Here is a 19,596-nt window from a genome sequence, read left to right as displayed (position 1 = left end):
ATTAATTCTTCAGCTTGGAACTTGAGAGAAAGTTGAAAGAACAAAGAGGGAAAACGTTAAAAACTAGTTAACAAACCCATTTTTAGAAGGGACAGTTGTTAGTAATATTTGTATAAATTCTTGTGTACAGCTTCGTTTCGAGTGATTCAATATGTTTTGGAAAGGTATTTCATAGGTATATAACTTTTATTTAGACTTTAAAATCCATTTTTGCTTTTTTCTTCTCGAAAAATGGTGATGAAGTGTAGAGGAGGTACTGCCCAGATTTTGGTTTTGGAAATCTTACACGGAATGCTGTTGGTGTTTTGGGCATATCGTTTTGTACAGAATTGATGTAGGGGTGATTATAAATTTTATACGACCCTAAGACGCATGTATATAACTTTCATGAAGGACATAAATCCTGTTTCTCTCAATTACCCCTTCGAAACGAAGCGATAAGGTAAAACAGTAAGCTGTCCAGAATTCACGTTTTGATAGTTTTGAGTGAGTTGTTTGGGGTTTGTATTGTGTAATGTTGGTGTGAATTGCTTGTATATATATGTTGCAGGTTGTTTTTGTTGGTTGGCTGTAGTTATTAAGGGTGTGATTGGAAATTCGGATAGGGCACATTATAGGGGAGGTGCTGCCCAATTTTCGTTAACGCCTTACCTAATTAAAGAACTAGTCGAAGAGACAGACAAGGAAATAGATTCTAGGAATGCTAAGGTGCAACCTAAGATACTGGAAAGCTAAGAGTGGTTGATATTCATATTAATTTTATGTTGAATAGGTTCAGAAGACGACGAGGCGAATAGAATAAAGAGTAACTCACAAGAGGTATGTGGAACTTTCTTTTGGCATGTTTTTGGTATAAGTGCATACAACTATCTTTCTTTCCTTTTGGAAATGTTTAGCCTTAAGTGAATTATATATGAAGTGTGGGGATAATTCCATTCCCAGAATTCCAAGTATGCCTCATAACCCCTATCCACTATTCAGTATTAGAATTCCTGTAAAGATTAAGTATTGCCTAGTAGGGCTTCTATGTGTTAGAATGTAGTATGGGAGAAACTATCTCTCCTTTCCATTGAGATGTATTTGATACGAAAATGAGATTACGACGCCATAGTGGTTCACCGAGCCCCATGATGGGCCGGGTACAAAGTATGTATACGCAGATCACCTAAGGGAAAGTACACACTATATAGAGCTTATTCTCTTTCTTCTTTTGGGCATGTCCTTGTCTTAGTTGTAAGTTGAATATGATCTGAGCTCCAGGGTAACTCCATTCTTAGCATCTCCTATTTACTTTTGAATATCAAACTCTGATAGTAGTTGAACTATTTTCTTGGAAACTTCTATACGTCAAAAAGGTACCAAATGTACAAGCTCCGAGTCGTAAAGACTATACGAGACTATGTGTTTTGATTCCATAAATGATTTGGCCCTACGTAAATACAGGTTTAGGGTCCCAGAGATTACTTTTGAGACAGCCCATAATGGCATTTAGAGGACGCTTGAGATGACTACTTCATTACTCGAGTCCTTAAACAAAAGCTCAACTTTCTTATTCTATTAGGTCTCTGATAATGATTTAAATTGCATATAGTTACTCACTACTCTACTCGTGTTTACTATAACACTTCTTTCACCGAGTCCCAAGCTGGGTCCGTTATCATGTACAACTCACTGTATTATTCACCGAGCCCTCACTAGAGGGTCGAGTACGTATGTATATATGTATAATGATGATGTGTTGCAAAAGGATGGTGATAGAACCGGGCCTATGATGGTCCTACAGATGCGATTCACTGGGTCCCTTAAATGGCCGGCTATATTGTATAAATTGAGCATGCATGCTTTTGTGATCCACAGAGTACAGGTACATGTCTTCGATTTGATAATTTGTTCCCCTGCTTCTCTATTTCGAATATACCTCCAGTGTATTGTGTTACGTTTTACATACTTAGTACATATGTCATACTGACCCCCTTTCTCGGGGAGCTGCGTTCATGCCTGCAGGTTCAGATATAGCTTTTGGGAGTCCGCTAGCTTAGGATTCCAGGCAGCTCAGCTGAAAGAGGCTCCATTGTATCGAGGACTAGTTTCTGATACTGTCCACTGATGTATAAAATTATTTTGTCCATTCGGGGGTACGGCAGGGGCCCTGTCCCGCCATATGTTATCATTTATATTTTTAGAGGTCTGCAGACATTTATATGTGAGTTGTGTATGTCAGTTTGATTCAGCTAGGTCTACATGATATATGATATATGTTATTATGTTATGTAAGCCTTGTCGGCTTGCGTGCCCTATCATATTGTGATACAAACAAAAAGGGCTACAGGTTTATGAAAATATTATCGCCTAGTGGGGCTCTATTACATGATATTATTTTATTTACAGTTCAATGTGACCATAGCTGATAGATATGTATACGGGGGGTCCAGGTCGGACCCCAATCGCGGCCTACGGGGTTGGGTCATGACACCCAAGCAGTTGGGTCACCTGCTTGCTTGCGGTGCTGCCATGTGTCACCTTCCTAGGCTGCCACGTGTTATCTTATCCTCTTTTTTGTGGGTTAGTAATCTCATCTTATTTTAAGAGCCTATATAATTCTTGCTACACAATTTTGGTACATACTCCAATAGCTTAAGTATGTAAGACTTCCAAGTTAGTAGCTTACGTGGGTAAATTGAGTCCTACGACTCATCACATGGCCTTCAATTTCTTCCGGATTCTTATGGCTTTATTTCCAACCTTCCCTACTATGGAGTATTACATTCTTCTTTCTTTAGAGTTGGTTGATGTGTGTGGATAGTAGGGGCCTCCTAGCCATCTTTAAAAAGATTAAAAACACGTTTAAAGGTTCACAAGTTCGGGGTGTAACATCCTTCCCCCCTTTAGAACATTCATCCCCGAATGTTAAACAAAACTTCCCTTAGCACCTTATACAAATCGTAGGGAAATTCTTTACTGTTGCCATAACACATACTTCCACCCAAGTACTTAATATACGTGTTCCAGGAGTTAGGGTTACCTGTAAACATCGAGAACAGGTGCGAATACTTGTGTTTCATGTTCTCTTTAGTTTTCCCGGTCATCCTCTTTCTTCTTTTGGTTTTGCCACAGTATCTTGACGGAAGGCACGTCTATGGTCTAGGTGGCTCACCAGTACCTTTGCAAAACATCCTTATCTAATAGACTGGGTGTATATTTTTCCAATCAGGTGGTAAGCTCAACTTACCAGCAACTTTTTCCTCCTTATGAGCAACTCGACAAGATCCAATGTGTTTTGGGTTAAGTTTATTTTTTTTTGGGTGAACTATTATGAACATCCAATCATCAATTTGAACTCTATATGTCGATGGCGATTATCTGTATATCATTTCTGCCGACTCTGGGCTTTTAGTCAATAGCTTGCTTAATCATGTCAAGGCCTTTCTAGCTTAGTCTTTCTAACATCGACCCATCCACTAGGGGACTTACACGTCTTGCTCTACCAGTCTTGTGTGGGGCCATTGGGATACTAGAGTAGTAATTATTATTATAGGCAACTTGATAAGTGATAGATAATCATCCCAGCTATTTGCGAAGTTAACAACACCAGCTCATGATATTTCTTCTAGCGTTTAAGTGGTACGCTTTAGACTGGTCATCAGGTTCGAGGGTCAAGTAGTGTACGAAGACTTATCTGTCTTCCTAATTTCTTTGCGGACTGATCCTCGGTAGTTAACTATAACTTGGGCTCCTTTGTCTGGGATAATAGCTATAGGGACTCGGTAAGGTCCTACTACACTTTTACCCTATAATTTTATACCTTCTCGGCTGAGTAAGTAGCCTTTGATCGAAGGAGCAGGGGCTAATATCATTAATCCACAAGTAACATTCCCTCCAGAGTCATCTGGCGCTGGAGTGCGAAGTGAGTCTTGTAGCCCTGGTCATATTGTGGGATTTTTGACCTCGCGTATTACTTTCTATCTTCCGTAAATTACATCAACTGGTACCCTTACCTTTTGGGTTTTGCTTGCTTTTTTTTCCTCCCTAAGAGTTGGCTGCCAAGTGGTGTCGAAATTCTCTCGCCCACTGGCCCATATAGTCATTCTGTGGTTTGCCTCTCATTAACTAGTACTATGTTGGAGAGCAGTGGCATTCGAGTGCATCGTCAGTTAGCAGTTAGCTAATCCTTCTTGTCTTGATTAAATCCTTTTTTGCAATACCCTCAACGCAACGTATAGTACTCCAAGAACATAATCTCATGTCGTTTCTCCGCCGCTAGTTCAGATTCTTCCATCTTGTGCGACCACATTCGCACTATCGCACTAAATTCCACCAGAATTTAGAAGTTAAGCATGCTGGGGCGAGAGTAATACTGGGATGGATGACCTCCCTGGGAAGTCTTCGTGTCGCGTTTCATTGTAATCCTTGCCATGATGTGCGGGGCACTCAACTTAGCTCAAAATTTACCTCAGTGTTGTCTCGCGAGTCTTTATGTTTTGCTTTGTCCTTTCCTCTATTATCCTGCAACCAGTATCGGCGTAGACCTTTAGCTCCACTATGACCATGTCCCCCACTTTTTTTTGGTCATTTTGATTTAACTTCTCCTATTGTATTCCCCCTATTTCTGTACGCACCCATTCATTAGGGTGGGCTACCTTTGGAGCCGCTTTGTGTTTTGGCTATTATTAGCTAGCATAACTTTAAAGGAATTTGACATATAAGCTCCCCTATCCTCTATTCACTTTGTGTTCTCCTCATTTTCTACCACATGAGGCTTTTTATTCCTTTTTCTTTGGTTATTTATCTATCGCAACATCATTTGCGACTAACTCTATAACCAACATTTTGGCTTTTGGTCTAGCATGCTGTCATTATCCTTCGTAATGTCTCTTAAGTTGGTCGATATCCTTTCATGGTTACACTCTTTTGTTTTTATACGCATCCGCCTTTTAATTTTATGTCGTTCAGGGTCTCATCAAAACTTCTTAACCTTGTCTTACATACCGTTCTGACTTCTATCCAATTACTGGTGGCTTCCACATCTTTCTAGCTTTGTTCAGCAAGATATCTTATTGAAGTTTAGACATCTATCTCAAATATATTGCCATATCAATTGCCTCCTCCTACTTTTGCCATTTTCTCATTAACTTCCCCCCTTTAGAGGGTGCCTATACTTTTACTTGCTTATGCCTTGCTCTATGTCTCTATATACCATCTTAATTTCATCCAATCTCTTTCCCCAATCCACTTGATACTACATCATGTCTCCGTCTATTCACATATTTTATAATCTGGCTATCCGCGTATGGAATCTTGGCTAAATCATGAAACGACGAGAACCTTTCCATACATAGTTTGACACCTCGTCTGTTACTCTGTACTTGAGTAATGGGACCATGGAACTACTCGTCTGAGGCCACATTCTACTTATCTTCATCAAAAATTAATTAGTACTTGTAGTCATTCCAATTTCCACTTAGGCAGTGCTAGTATTCCGATGAAAACTATTTAAGGTTTTCTTGAAGTAGTAGCTTTATCCCAACCTATATCCTTTACTTCTTGGGGCGAATAGAAGTTGCTCCATTTGTTCCTTAAGTTTTCCATCCTCATCCCTTAAGGGTTCCACTATTTCTGGGGCGACGTTGTGTATACGCGTCATTTTTTGTATCTTTAGCCCCATGCTCTTACTGCGTTCTTAATGCAGGGCTTTAACTTAGTCAACGCATACTCAGTGCATCTTACTAGTGGTTCCACTTTATCCCTGCATACTCGTATCACATTGTTCAATTCATACTTACATATCCCCCTTTTAATTCATATTCGTGTTCAGTTCCTGACATCTCTTTGAGGTGCTTCTGTTAGAAGTTCTTTTCCCAATTAGTCGGTGGAGAACTATAAACTGTTATTGTAAACCATTTTTCAATCATTGTTGGAAGAAACCAGAACCTCTTAAACATCACAATACTTCCCTTTTAATACTTGCCCGACCTGGTCTCCTTCCAAGTTTATCCTCAAGTTATGAATAACTCGTCTAATTTACAATAGGAATTGAGGGCTTGGGACTTTCAAAAAGAGTGAAGCTCAATTACTAGACACCTTACCCTTCAACCTGAGCTTCTCTTTTTTTTCCTACAACACAATTATGGTTGGAGATACTGCGGTCTGAACTGTACTTCTTAAACAGACTTTTGTTTCTTCGAAATAAATTTCCCCAAGTAAAGAGGGTGTCCCTTATCGACGACATGAAGAGTATCTCGTATAGCTTTAATTTAGCATCCTATAGGTACCCGGTATCAATTTCCAAGATATGTTATAAACTATGTTTTATTCCCTTCTTCTTGTATTGGGAAAATTTTAGCAGAATTTCCTCTACACTTCTTACTATCCCAAAAGCTGCACGCAAAAAATACCAACAATGCCTCACAGGGCCAACACATATATATATTCACATCCTATCATACCCGCACATGTCTTTCAATATCATTTTACACCACAGCCACACGGGGCTTTCAATATTAACAATAATATAAAAATACTGGACTTACCTCGTATGTCCAACTTTAAACTGTATTTGTTGCACTTCCTTTCTGCTTTCCTTTCAGGTTTCAACTTTACATCTCAATATTAGTTCAATACCTTACCCAATGGATATCTTCCGTGCCTTTACTTTACTTACTTGCGTGCTTCATAATGTCCCATATAGTCAATTAACTCCTTCTATTGGTGTCGTCTTTCTGTTAAGATCCAAGGTTAGTAAAAGGAATCTTCCTATGACTCGGATCTATAGCACGATCTCAGATGTAGAAGAAAGGTAACATCCTAAATGTCATGTAGCTTCTTGTTAATAGATATGGAGCGCAACACATCGATAACCAAGACTCTACTAGACATGGTCTGCAGATAATCTAAGGACGAATTGCTCTGATACCACTTCTAACATGACCCAACCACATAGGCCGCGACTGGGGTCCGACCTGGACCCTCCGTATACATATCTATCAGCTGTGGTCACATTGAACTATAAATAAAACAATATCATATAACAGAGCCCCACTAGGCGATAACATTTTCATAAACCTGTAGCCCTTTTTGTTTGTATCACAACATGAAAGGGCACGCAAGCCGACAAGGTTGCCATAGCATAATAACATATATCATATATCATGTAGACCCAGCTGAATCAAACTGACATACACAACCCACGTATACATGTCTGTAGACCTCTAAAAATATAAATGACAATATATGGTGGGACAGGGCCCCCGCCGTACCCCGAATGAACAAATCAATTTTATACATCAGTGGACAATATCAAAAACTAGGCCCCGATACAATGGAGCCTCTTCTAGCTGAGCTGCATGGAATCCTAAGCTGACGAACTCCCAAAACCTGTATCTGTACCTGTAGGCATGAACACAGCCCCCCGAGAAAGGGGGTCAGTATGACATATGTACTAAGTATGTAAAATGTAACATAATACACTGGAGGTATATTCGAAATAAAGAAGCAGGGGAACAAATTATCAAATTGAAGACATGTACTTGTACTCTGTGAATCATAAAAGCATGCATGCTCAATTTATACAATATAGTCGGCCCTTCAGGGGTCCGATGAATCACATCTGTAGGACTATCATAGGCTCGACGCCATCACCACCTTATTACAACACATCATCATATATATATACATACATACGTACCCGACCCTCTACTGAAGGGCTCGGTGGACAATGTAGTGAGTTGTGCATGATAACGTACCCGACTCAAGACTCGGTGAAAGAAGGGTTACAGTATACACGAGTAGAGTAGTGAGTAACTATATGCAATTTAAATCATTATCAGAGACTCGACAAAATAAGAAAGTTAAGCTTTTGTTTGAGGACCCGAGTAATGGTGTAGTCATCTCGAGTGTCCTCTAAATGCCATTATGGGCTGTCTCAAAAGTAATCTCGGGGACCCTAGACATGTATTAACATAGGGACAAATCATTTATGGAATCAAAAACACTCAATCTCGTATAGTATTTAAGACTTGGAGCCTGTACATTTGGTACCTCTTTAACATATAAAAGTTTCTAGGGAAATAGTTCAACTACTGTAGGATTTCAATATTCAGAAGTAAATAAGAGATGTTTAAGAATGGAGTTACCGCGGAGTTCAGATCATATTCAACTTACAACTAAGACAAAGGCATGCCTAAAAGAAGAAAGAGAATAAGCTTTATGTAGTCTGTACTTTCCTTCAGGTGATTTTCATATACATATTTCGTACCTGGCCTATCATGGGGTTCGCTGAACCACTATGGCATCATAATCTCATTTTCGTACCAAATACATATCAAGGGAAATGAGAGATAGCTATACATTCTTATACCAAAATATGCCAAGAGAAAGCTTTACATACCTCGTATAAGTTTCTCTTCGTCACGTTCGCCTTGTCTTCCTTTGAACCTATTCAACATGGAAGTAATACGAATATAAACCACTCTTGACTTTCCATTACCTTTAGTTTCACCTTAGTATTCATGGAATCTATTTCCTTATTCGTTTCCTCGACTAGTTCTTTAGTTAGTTAAGGCATTAAAAAAAATTGGGCAGCACCTCCCCTATAACGTGCCCTATCCAAATTTTCAATCACACCTCTAATAACTAAAACCAACCAACAACAACAACCTGCAACATGTATACAAGAAATTCATACCAACATTACACAATACAAACTCCAAACGACTTGCTCAAAAATACGATATCCAAAATAGGGTGTCTAGCCTTTATTTTGTAACACCTTTAATTATACAAAACGAGGGGTCATGTGGTTGCCACCAGAATCACCTTAACCCTATTTAGACCATATTTAGTCCCTGCAACAACAAACCACACCCCTGCAGCAACAACTCATAAGAACAACACTTTACTTCGACGATAATTCAACTATAACGACTACAATTTGGGTTGTCTCCAATTCCAAGCATTCCTATACCATTTTCACGTTTCCAGCCAAAACAAAGGTGTATAACACACTCCATAACAACACCATAAATTTAAATTTGAAAGGAGAAACCTTACCTTACCCGAATTTGGCCAAAATTGTCAAATCGCAACTCGGAACTTCTTCAAACGCGCTGAAATTGAGCGGGCTGTTTGTGTTACTTATCCGCTGCCCCAAATTGGAATTTTATGCCATTAAAAATTATTATGTAGCTTGGTATACCCTGAATAATTAATTCACAAAATGAAATCGGGCCTTACCTCTTTCTTGGAGCAAACCCGTAGCTCCCTCCCTTGCCCCTCTACGTTTTTCTCTTTTCCAAGTTTCTAATTGTAAAGCTGAAGTTTTGGTTCCGTAAACATCATAAAATAAATATATACATATCCAAATTCTTAGGGAGAACAGTATATAATTAATTCACGGAGGAAAAGTGAAGAACTCACCTTTAATTCTTCTAAACCATGGCTGCCTTGTTGTTTTGTTCTTCACGTTTTTATTCCTCTCTTTGGCTGAAGTTTTGGACAACAAATGAAGTCCTTAGTCACAATACATGTAGATATATGTTGACTTAGGGGGTGACATGTGTCATACCCTAAGGGTGACACTTGTTCGGCCCCCATTGGGCCAACACATACATGCTGCCAATAAGGGGCTGCCACGTGGCATGGGGTCCACCTCCCCAAGCAGGTGGGTCACCTAATTGACCCTAATCAGGTGGGTCACCTGCTTGCTTGAGGTGCTGCCATGTGTCGCCTTCCTAGGCTGCCACATGTCATCTTATCCTCTTCCTCGTGGATTCGTAATCTCGTCTTATTTTAAGAGCATATATAATCCATACTACTCAAGCTTGGTACGTACTCCAATAGCTTAAGTATGTAATACTTTCAAGTTAGTAGCTTACATGGGTAAATCGAGTCCTACGACTCATCACTTGGCCTCCAATTCCTTCCGAATTCTTGTGGCTCTATTTTCAACCTTCCCTACTATGGAGTATCACATTCTTCTTTCTTTAGAGTTGGTTGATGTGTGTGGATAGTAGGGGCCTCCTAGCCATCTTTAAAAAGATTAAAAACACGTTTTAAGGTTCACAAGTGCAAGGTGTAACACACATTCCGTTCATCCCAATCAGTAATTAACTCATGCTCATAATTGGTTAAAATTCTCCATTCGGGAGTACTTATACTTTGATGATTCGTGTTTCAATATCCGTCATTATGCTAACCTTATTCCAGGGGATACAGCTTATTCTTCTAATACCCTCATAATGCAGCAGTTGTTCTATAAATCGACATTCTCTCTCCTTGCAGGATCTCACTAATCAACAAGGTGTAGTCACGTATACACAATACTTCTTTATGCCTCCTGAACTTTCATCTTTATCATGTACCTAAGGCTCACTTCTAATCCTGCTTAAAACCATATCAACTTCGTTATAGTGGTGGCCTTGTCTTACCACCTTTTTATCATACTGTACTTTCAGTTCGTAACTGTCTATTTCCCTTTTTGTTCGATACTCACACTTAATTAATCACATCTATCTTGAGTGCCTCTACGAAAACTTCTCTATTATTCCTCCAGCTCATCTCCATTTTTGGTTGGGCACAAGGAATTCCATATTACCCTTTATTTCATTGCACTAGCTATCCTTTTTGTCATCATATAACCTTTATTCGAAACTTTCCTTACAAAACTTGACAAATCTTCCTTATTTGTTCCATAGCTTGCTTTTCCATTTTACACCTATCTTTACATTCCATTCACATGGACCACGTCATACCTTTTAGTTAATTCCTTACTAAGCTTTACTTATTCTCATAACGGTTTCTGTTATATTCACCTGGTACCCTGTTCGCATTCAGTCCCATAGTATAACACCGCTTGACCTTCTTCACGATTCTTACTATGGGCTACTTACCCTTCTTATTTAGTCTTATCCTTAATGTTTCACAAGTTGTCTTATTAACACTTCACTTCCATCAGAATCCTTTTTCCTTTTTACTCTTGTCGTAATCATACTGTTACTTCTTTCAACTATAACTTGTCATAGTTTATCCCTATGTATCAATTCAGGTGATGCCTTACTATATCGTTTTATCCCAATCTATTAGTCTTTTCTAAGTCAGCTTCATTGGTTTATAGGTCCATTCCAACTTCGTTCTACTATACCAATATTGACCTCCTAGTTTCTATTGCCATTAATTCTGCAATTAACTTGTTTCTCGAGGTCAGCCATACTTGTTTTGTCAAATCTCATCATTGTTGTGAGCACAACCTTTCAAGACATACTAAAACCCTGTATCTCATTCTCTTTTTATTTCTATAAAAATTTGGTCAGAGTTTCCTCTGTATTTCTTACTATCTCAACACCTACACACAGAAAATACCAACAATGCCTCATAGGGCACACATATATATACTCATATTGTATAACAGCTCAGCCACATAGGGCACACATATATAGTTATATCATCTTATATCGCAGCCACACAGGGCACCCATAATTAGCAGTATGGAAAGGGACTTACCTCGTATGTCCACTCGAACTGCACCTGTTACACTTTCCGGTATACTTTTCCTTTCATTTTTTTTCAACTTTATATATCAATCGTATTGAAACACCTTACCTGCCATTTGTCTTTCGTGCCTTTGCTTACCTGCGTGCTTGGTAACTTTCATTATCGTCAGTTACTTTTTTCTATCGATATTGTCCTTCTGCTGAAATCACAAGTTAGTATGAGGGATTTCGTTCCCTATGACTCGGCTATATCGCATGATCTTAGATATGAAAGAAAGTAACATCCTAAATTTCCTGTAGCCTCCTGTCTATAGATGTGGTGCACAACACACCGATAAACAAGAATCTACTGGACACGGTCTGTAGACATTCCAAGGACGAACTGCTCTAATACCACTTCTGTCATGACCCAACCCCGTAAGCCGTGACTGGGGTCCGACTTGGATCCCCTTATGCGTATCTATCAGCTACCTTTAAGTTGAATCGTGTGTGATGTGATACTATATACAAACCTCAATGGGTAAAAAACTTTTTTTTAGGAACCTGTAGTCTCATTTACCAGTATCATAATAGAAAAGGGCACGCGAGCCAACGAGGCTGCCATACCACAAAAATATTTACAATACGTCGTATGAGCATAACTGAAACAAAATTACAAATAACCAACATACACATGTCTATAGACCTCTAAGAGTAATAATTGTATCATATGGCAGGACAGGGCCCCCACCGTACTCCTGAATAAATAAACATATACATCAATGACCAGCAGCAACAGTAAGGCTCTGGAATAGCGGAGCACCTCCAACATAGCTGAGTGGAAACCCTAAGCTAGCGGATCTCCAACATGAACATTTGTACCTATGGGCATGAAACGCAGCCCCCCGGAGAACGGGGGGTCAGTACGACATATGTACTGAGTATATAAAGCATAACATATCATAACTGAAATAACAACTGAAATGGGGAGACAGAAAATATGTATAACAGTTAACAAATTACTATACCTGCAACTTAGGACATGCAGTCATATACCTTATCATACCCTGTACTCGGCCCTCTAGTGAACTCTGTATCATAATCGTGTCATCATAATCATGTGTTGTCATATCATCATGTATATCATTTTATCATGTCATCGTATACGGCATCATATTATCGTATATGGCATAATCTCATATGTCATCACAGTATATTCGGTCCACTCTAGGGCTTGGGGTCACAAATGTATCCTTATATTTTCATATGCATGCCTACATAAAGTATCCGGCCCTTTAGTGAGGGACTCGATGAAAGAGTAGTGTACGTCTATAGCGTACCATCATCATACAGTAAAATACGCCGAGGAACGTTCGGCCCGATTCATAATTTAAAACAATGCCGAAAATATACGGCTCAATCCACATTTTCTATTATATCATCATATATATATCCGGCCCGGGACGCAGTGACGAGCATCATCACATACGGCGTCATCGTATGCTTCACTTTATCATATACGACACCTCATCCTCGTATACTTCTACATATATATAGCCGGCCTAGGACTCGGTCAATGAATAGTAAAACTAGGCACAACCGCGTTCCCGACCCTCTTATGGGACTCGGAGGAAGATGGGTTACAGGGTGACCGAGTAAAGTAGTGAGAAACTATATGCAACTAAGTCATCATTTGAGAATCAATGAAACAGTCAAGTGAATCGTCACCTGAAGATTAGAGTAGTAATCGTCTTAAGTATCTTCTAAACATCGTTACAGAGCATATCAACTAGAGTTTCAGGAATCGTAGACGTGTATCGAGACAAGGTTAAACAACTTATGGAAGTAGAGACATTTGTCATCGCAGAGACTTTAGGAATAGGAGCTGACACATTCAAGTATTATTCAGCAGATAGGAGACTTGAGGGTAGTTCAACTATTTTAAGAATTCTAATACCAAGTAGTAAATAAAAGTCACAAGTTATACCTGGAGCTTATAACTGGAACTACCTCCACCTTATATCATATGCTATTACATTTATACTTAAGACCTTCCAAAAGGAAGAATAGACAGGCTCTACATATACTACTATTCATGATCTAGCAGCCTTAAAAGACAATAACTCAACTATTATAGGCATCTTAAATCACAAAGTGAATAAAGTTTATGAATTACACTTGGAGTTTCACGAGTGGAATTATCCCCACATTTCATATACAAACCATTCATAACTTATACCTAAGACATGCCAAAAGAAAAGAAGAATAGCTCTACATACCTGTTATGGGTTAGTCGCATCCAGACTCGCTTCGGTACTCCTTTAACCTATTTAACATGGAAGTAAAACTAAGTTTAGTAACTTTTGACTTTCCAATTCCTAAATCCAAAACCAAGCACCCATAGGAATTAATTCCTTATTCTCCCTTCTTGACTAGTCTTTAACTAGTTAAGGAGTTAACAGAAATCGGACAGCACCTCCTCTATAATGTGCCCTATCCGAATTCCCAATTATGTCCCTAATAACTACAGACAACCAACAACATAACCATCAGATTATATATATATAAAACATGGCAACATTATACAATACAACCTCCGAACGACTCACTCAAAATTATGATATCCAAAATAGGGTTTCTAGTTTCTATTTTGTGAAACCTTTAACCGTACGAAGCGTAGGGGAGTGTGGATACAACCAGAATCTCCCACACCTATTTTAGGATACATTTAGTCCCTTAAAAACACACCACACAACCAGCATCAGCCTCCACACACACAACGCCTCATTTTGACTATAATTTAACTACGACGACAGCAATTTCGATTGTTTCTATCGTCGAGCATTTCCACGACCTTTTTTATATTTACAGAAGTATACAAGGTATATAATACACTACATAAAAACTCCATAAAATTCAAATTATAATGGAAGACCTTACCTTTCCCTAAATTGGCCAAAACTCGCCAAACCCCACCTCGGAAAATATCTTGATGTGCTGAAATGGAGTGGACTGGTTGCTGTCCATTTGGTGCTTCTCCAAAACTTAAATTTACATTATTAACACCATCATAACATATCCAAACCCTTAATAGCACGTGGGACAAGAGAATCCAGCCATAGCTTATCAAATGGCTTTCCAAACATGCTGAAAATTAACTTTGGAACCTCCTTGACGCGGCTGAAATGTTGTGGCTGCTTGTTACTCGTTTTTGCTGCCACAAATAGGATTTTTATGTTGTTAAACACCTATATACCACCGTAGGATACCTTAATTAATTAATTTATAGAGCGAAATTGGAATGTACCTATTTTTCTCTCCTAGCTGTCCTCTTTTTGTCTCTAGACTTAGGGTTTTGCTTCCTTTGCTTTGGCTGATTTTTTGGATCAGAACTGAAGCTATTAGTCATATATACATATATTTAGGTGGTCCTAGGGGTGACACATGTCATCCCCTAAGGGGGACATGTGTCCAACCTCTATTGGGCCACAAATCCATGCCATCAAGGAGGGGCTGCCATGTGTCCTTGTGGGCCCCACCTCTCAAGTAGGTGGGTCACCTACTTCACCCTAAGTAGGTGGATCACTTGCTTGCTTGAGGTTCTACCACGTATCTCTCCTCCATTGGCTGCTACGTGTCATCTTTTCCCCTTCTTCATGGGTTCATAATCTCATCTTATTTTAAGAACCCGTGTAATCCATACTACGTAAGCTTGATATGTCTTTAAGTAACTAAAATGTATAGGACTTCTAAATTAGTAGCTTACGTAGGTAAATCAAGTCCTACGATTTATTTCTTGGCCTCCAATTCCTTTTGGATTCTTATGACTCTATTTCCAACCTTCCCTACTATGGGGTATCACATTCTCCTTTACTTAGTGTCATTTGATAGTGTTGTAGCTTATACGTCTCACATGATAATGTCTAAGGAACTTAAGAGACATTTTGAGCTCGAAAGTGTGGAGTGTAACATAGACGTAAGGTGTTGAAGTGAAGCTTTCATAAAATATAATAGAAGTGTCACGATCCAAGCTAGGTTCTAGACGTAATACGATGATTATAATCCCGAAGAATCTCAACAAAACCTCTTAGTATGCATAACATTCATAAGGTAAATAAGAAATACTTAAATGACATCATAATGCGGAAAGTAAATCTCAGAAGATAGAATTTCGATAGAAAGAGAATCAAACATAATCTCTAAATAAGCGGGAAATGCATACTCATGACAACCTGGACATGCCTCTACTATTTTTAGATGAGGCTTAGGACAAGTTCTGAACTCACCAAAATATGACAAAATAAATATAGTTTGAACATGAATAAAAGTCATAACGGGCTCACCCTCGAAATATGAAGACTCACTAAAATAGTTAAGTAGATAAATCACCATCTAGCCATGAACGGGAGAATGAGCATCGGACCCTCATTATGAGATAATGTAGGCAAAATTATGCGTAAGTACATAGAATGTGATAAGTATGTGAGAAGCATGCATGAACATGAATAATCCGACATAATAAATATGAACATGTGATACATGACCAAATCACTTGAAAGCATGAAGTAAAACTAAAAAAACACTTGCAAACATTTAGTACGGTCAATGCATCAAAAAATATCTTTAGAGAGCTTATACGGAGAATATATACATATGTGGGATATTCACTTTTAACCGATATTTAACATCATATGTGGAACGCGATGTAACTCCCACATCTAGAATAGAGAGGCTACTTGCTAAAGTAGATTCTGTATCATAATCATAGCATGTGCTATATGTGGATCCACTAGCTAAGACAATTAAGGCAACCTTAGGGGGCAACGTAGTTTAGGACTAGGGTTTGCTACTAGAGATTTTCTTATTAAGGCTCCACCACAAAGTCCTCTCAGTTCTTAGTTAATTCCAACGAAAAAATAACTTCTTGAAAATCATGATCATAGCATATTCATATAGACACCTACCTTTCTAAGCATCTAAATCACAATTTCTTCATATTGTGAGAAAATCTTTCACAATTTGATCATTCATACTTGAAAACATAGTTCACGGCTTTACGTAAGTCATTCATAAAACATGCATAAATCCTTGATCATAAATTCATAGTTCATAGTTGGAAATTATAATATTATGCATGGGTCCATGTAAAATCATGCATGATCTAGTGACACAACATCAATTGAGTCAATATTGAAAGGACCCAAGAAGAATTGACATAAAAATCTTTAGAATTGGGTGAATTCAAAAATAAAAGATTTGAGTTCTTTTGGGACCCAATGGATGAATAAAATCCATTGGTGAATTCCCACATACCTAGACTAAAAAGCTTTAGTTAATCCCTTCAATGGAAGCTTGGAAATTGGAGCCCTAGTTCTTGCCTTGGAAGGAATTTGAGAGGAACTTTGAGAGATGGATTTGTAATTTGGGAGAATAAGGGTTTTGGAGGGTTGGGAGTTAGTTATAGTCTAGGAACATAGTCCAAAAATTCCAAGTGTAGAATTAAATAACGAGAAAAGACCTAATTGCCCTTAATTTAAATCCTAATAGAGGACACTTCACAGGCAGCCTTTACGATCCGTAAAAATCACTACGGACGTATGGGCATCCATAGATTTAAAGGGAATAAGTGCTAGGCGAGAGGTACTCGATGGAAGGGTTATACTGGTCGTCGTCCTTTTTACGGATCAAGAAGAGCTTCGTGAAGGATGGCTTATTCAAAGTCCTGAGGGTTGAGTTTCATGGAATGGACCACCCTATAGTCTGTGAAAATGTCTACGGGTCATGGAGCTAGTCGTAGACTTCTTCTTAACTTCCTCCTCTCTAGCTCTCTTTCATGGGACACCTTTATGGGTCATGGTTTCTTTCACGGTCCGTATGGGGATCCATGTTATTTTATTAGACCAAGTATATCCCCTTGGGTAGCTCCTATATTATTGGATAAGAGTTTTATTAGACCAAGTATATCCCTATGGGGTGTTCCCTTGTTGTTTGTTAGAAAGAAGTATGGGTCATTTCACATGTGTATAGACTATCAAAAATTGAATAAGGTCACCATAAAGAATAAGTATCCCATTCCAAGAATAGATAATTTGTTTGGTCAACTCAAAGGCGCAAGTTACTTCTCTAAAGTTGATCTCTATTCTAGTTATCATTAATTAAGGGTAAGGGAGTGTGACATTCCCTAGACGACGTTTCGAACAAGATACAACCATTTTGAGTCTTTTGTTATGTCATTTGGATTGACTAATGCTCCCGCTATTTTCATAGACTTGATGAATTTGATTTTCAAACTGTACTTAGATATGTTTATGGTGGTTTTTATTGATGATAAATTATTTTATTTCCAAAATGAAGAAGAGCATAAGGTCACTTGAGAATTGTGTTGCAAACTTTGAGGGACAAGCAATTATTTGTCAAGTTTAGTAAATGTAAATTTTGGTTAAAGTCCATGACATTTCTTGGTCATATTATTTTCAGTGATGGTATCATGGTTGATTCAAAGAAAATGAAGGCGATAAAGAATTGGCCTAGACCATTGTCTCCCTCTGATATTTGTAGCTTTTTGGGTTTGACCGAATATTATAGAAGTTTTGTAGAAGGATTTTCATCTATTTCATCACCTTTAACTAGGTTGACCAAAAAGAAGGTGAAGTTCCAATGATCGGATGAGTGTGAAAGAAGTTTCCAAACATTGAAGGATCGTCTTACATCGGCTCCTATTTTGACATTGTCGAAAGGTCCAGATGGGTTTGTTGTATATTGTGATGACTCATGGGTTGGATTGGATTGTGTTTTGATGCAACATGGCATAGTGATAGCGTATGCCTCTAGGAAGTTAAAAGTACATGAATGAAACTATCCAACCCATTATCTTGAACTTGCGGCAGTTGTATTTGCAATGAAACTTTGGTGTCATTATCTTTCTGGGGTACATGTTGATATATTCACCGACCACAAAAGCTTGCAATATGTGTCTAGCCAAATGGATCTGAACCTTAGGCAAATGAGGTAGCTTGAAATACTAAAGGACTATGATATGAGTGTGCTATATCATCCGGGTAAAGCTAATGTTGTTGCCACTGCTCTCAGTTAGTTGTCCATGAATAGTGTTGCCCATATTGAAGATGATAAAAAAGAGTTGGTTAAGAATGTGCCTATGATGGATCATTTAGGTGTTTGTTTGGTTGATTCTAAGAATGGTGGTTTTCTTGCTCATAATGGCTTGGAATCATCCCTTGTGGTGGATGTTAAGGCCAAAAAAGATAATGATCCGGTGTTGGTAGAATTAAAGAAGTCGGTTGCCAAAAAAGCCATTGAGGTTTTCTCCCAAAGGAGAGATGGTGTACTTTGTTACCAAGGTCGATTGTGTGTACCTAATGTGGATGGTCTAAGAGAAATGATATTGTATGAGTCTCATAGTTTTCGATATTCAATTCATCTGGGATCCACTAAAATGTATCGTATTTTGAGGGAAGTGTATTGTTGGAATGACATGAAGAAGAACATAGTGGAGTTCATGGCTAAGTATCCTAATTGTCAACAAGTGAAAGTTGAGCATCAAAGACCAAGAGATCTAGCTCAAGACATTGAGATTCTTACTTGGAAGTGGGAAGATGTGAATATGGACTTTATAACGGATTTGCCTCGTACTAAAAAACAATATGATTTCATTTGGGTTGTTGTGTATCGCATGACTAAGTTGACACATTTTCTACTGGTTAAGACTTCTTATAATGCTGGAGATTATGCTAAATTGTATGTTCGCGAATTTGTAAGACTTCATGGTGTCCCCGTGTCTATTATATCGGATCGAGATAGTCAATTCACCTCATATTTTTGAGTCTTTTCAAAAGGGTCTTGGTACGAAAGTTAAGCTAAGTAGCGCTTTCCACCCTCAAATCAATGGACAAGCCGAAAGAATAATTCAAACTTTGGAGGATATGTTGAGGGCGTGTGTCATTAATTTCAAAGGAAGTTGGGATGAACATCTACCATTGATTGAATTTGCCTACAACAATATTTATCACTCAAGCATTACGATGACACCTTTTGAAGCCTTGTATGGGAGAAGGTGTAGGTCCCTGGTGGGATGGTTTGAAGTAGGTGAAATGGCCTTGGTAGGGCCTGATTTTGT

This window comes from Solanum dulcamara, chromosome 2 (assembly GCF_947179165.1).
Source record: "Solanum dulcamara chromosome 2, daSolDulc1.2, whole genome shotgun sequence".
Taxonomy (NCBI): Eukaryota; Viridiplantae; Streptophyta; class Magnoliopsida; order Solanales; family Solanaceae; genus Solanum; species Solanum dulcamara.
Note: the sequence above shows the minus strand (reverse complement) of the source record.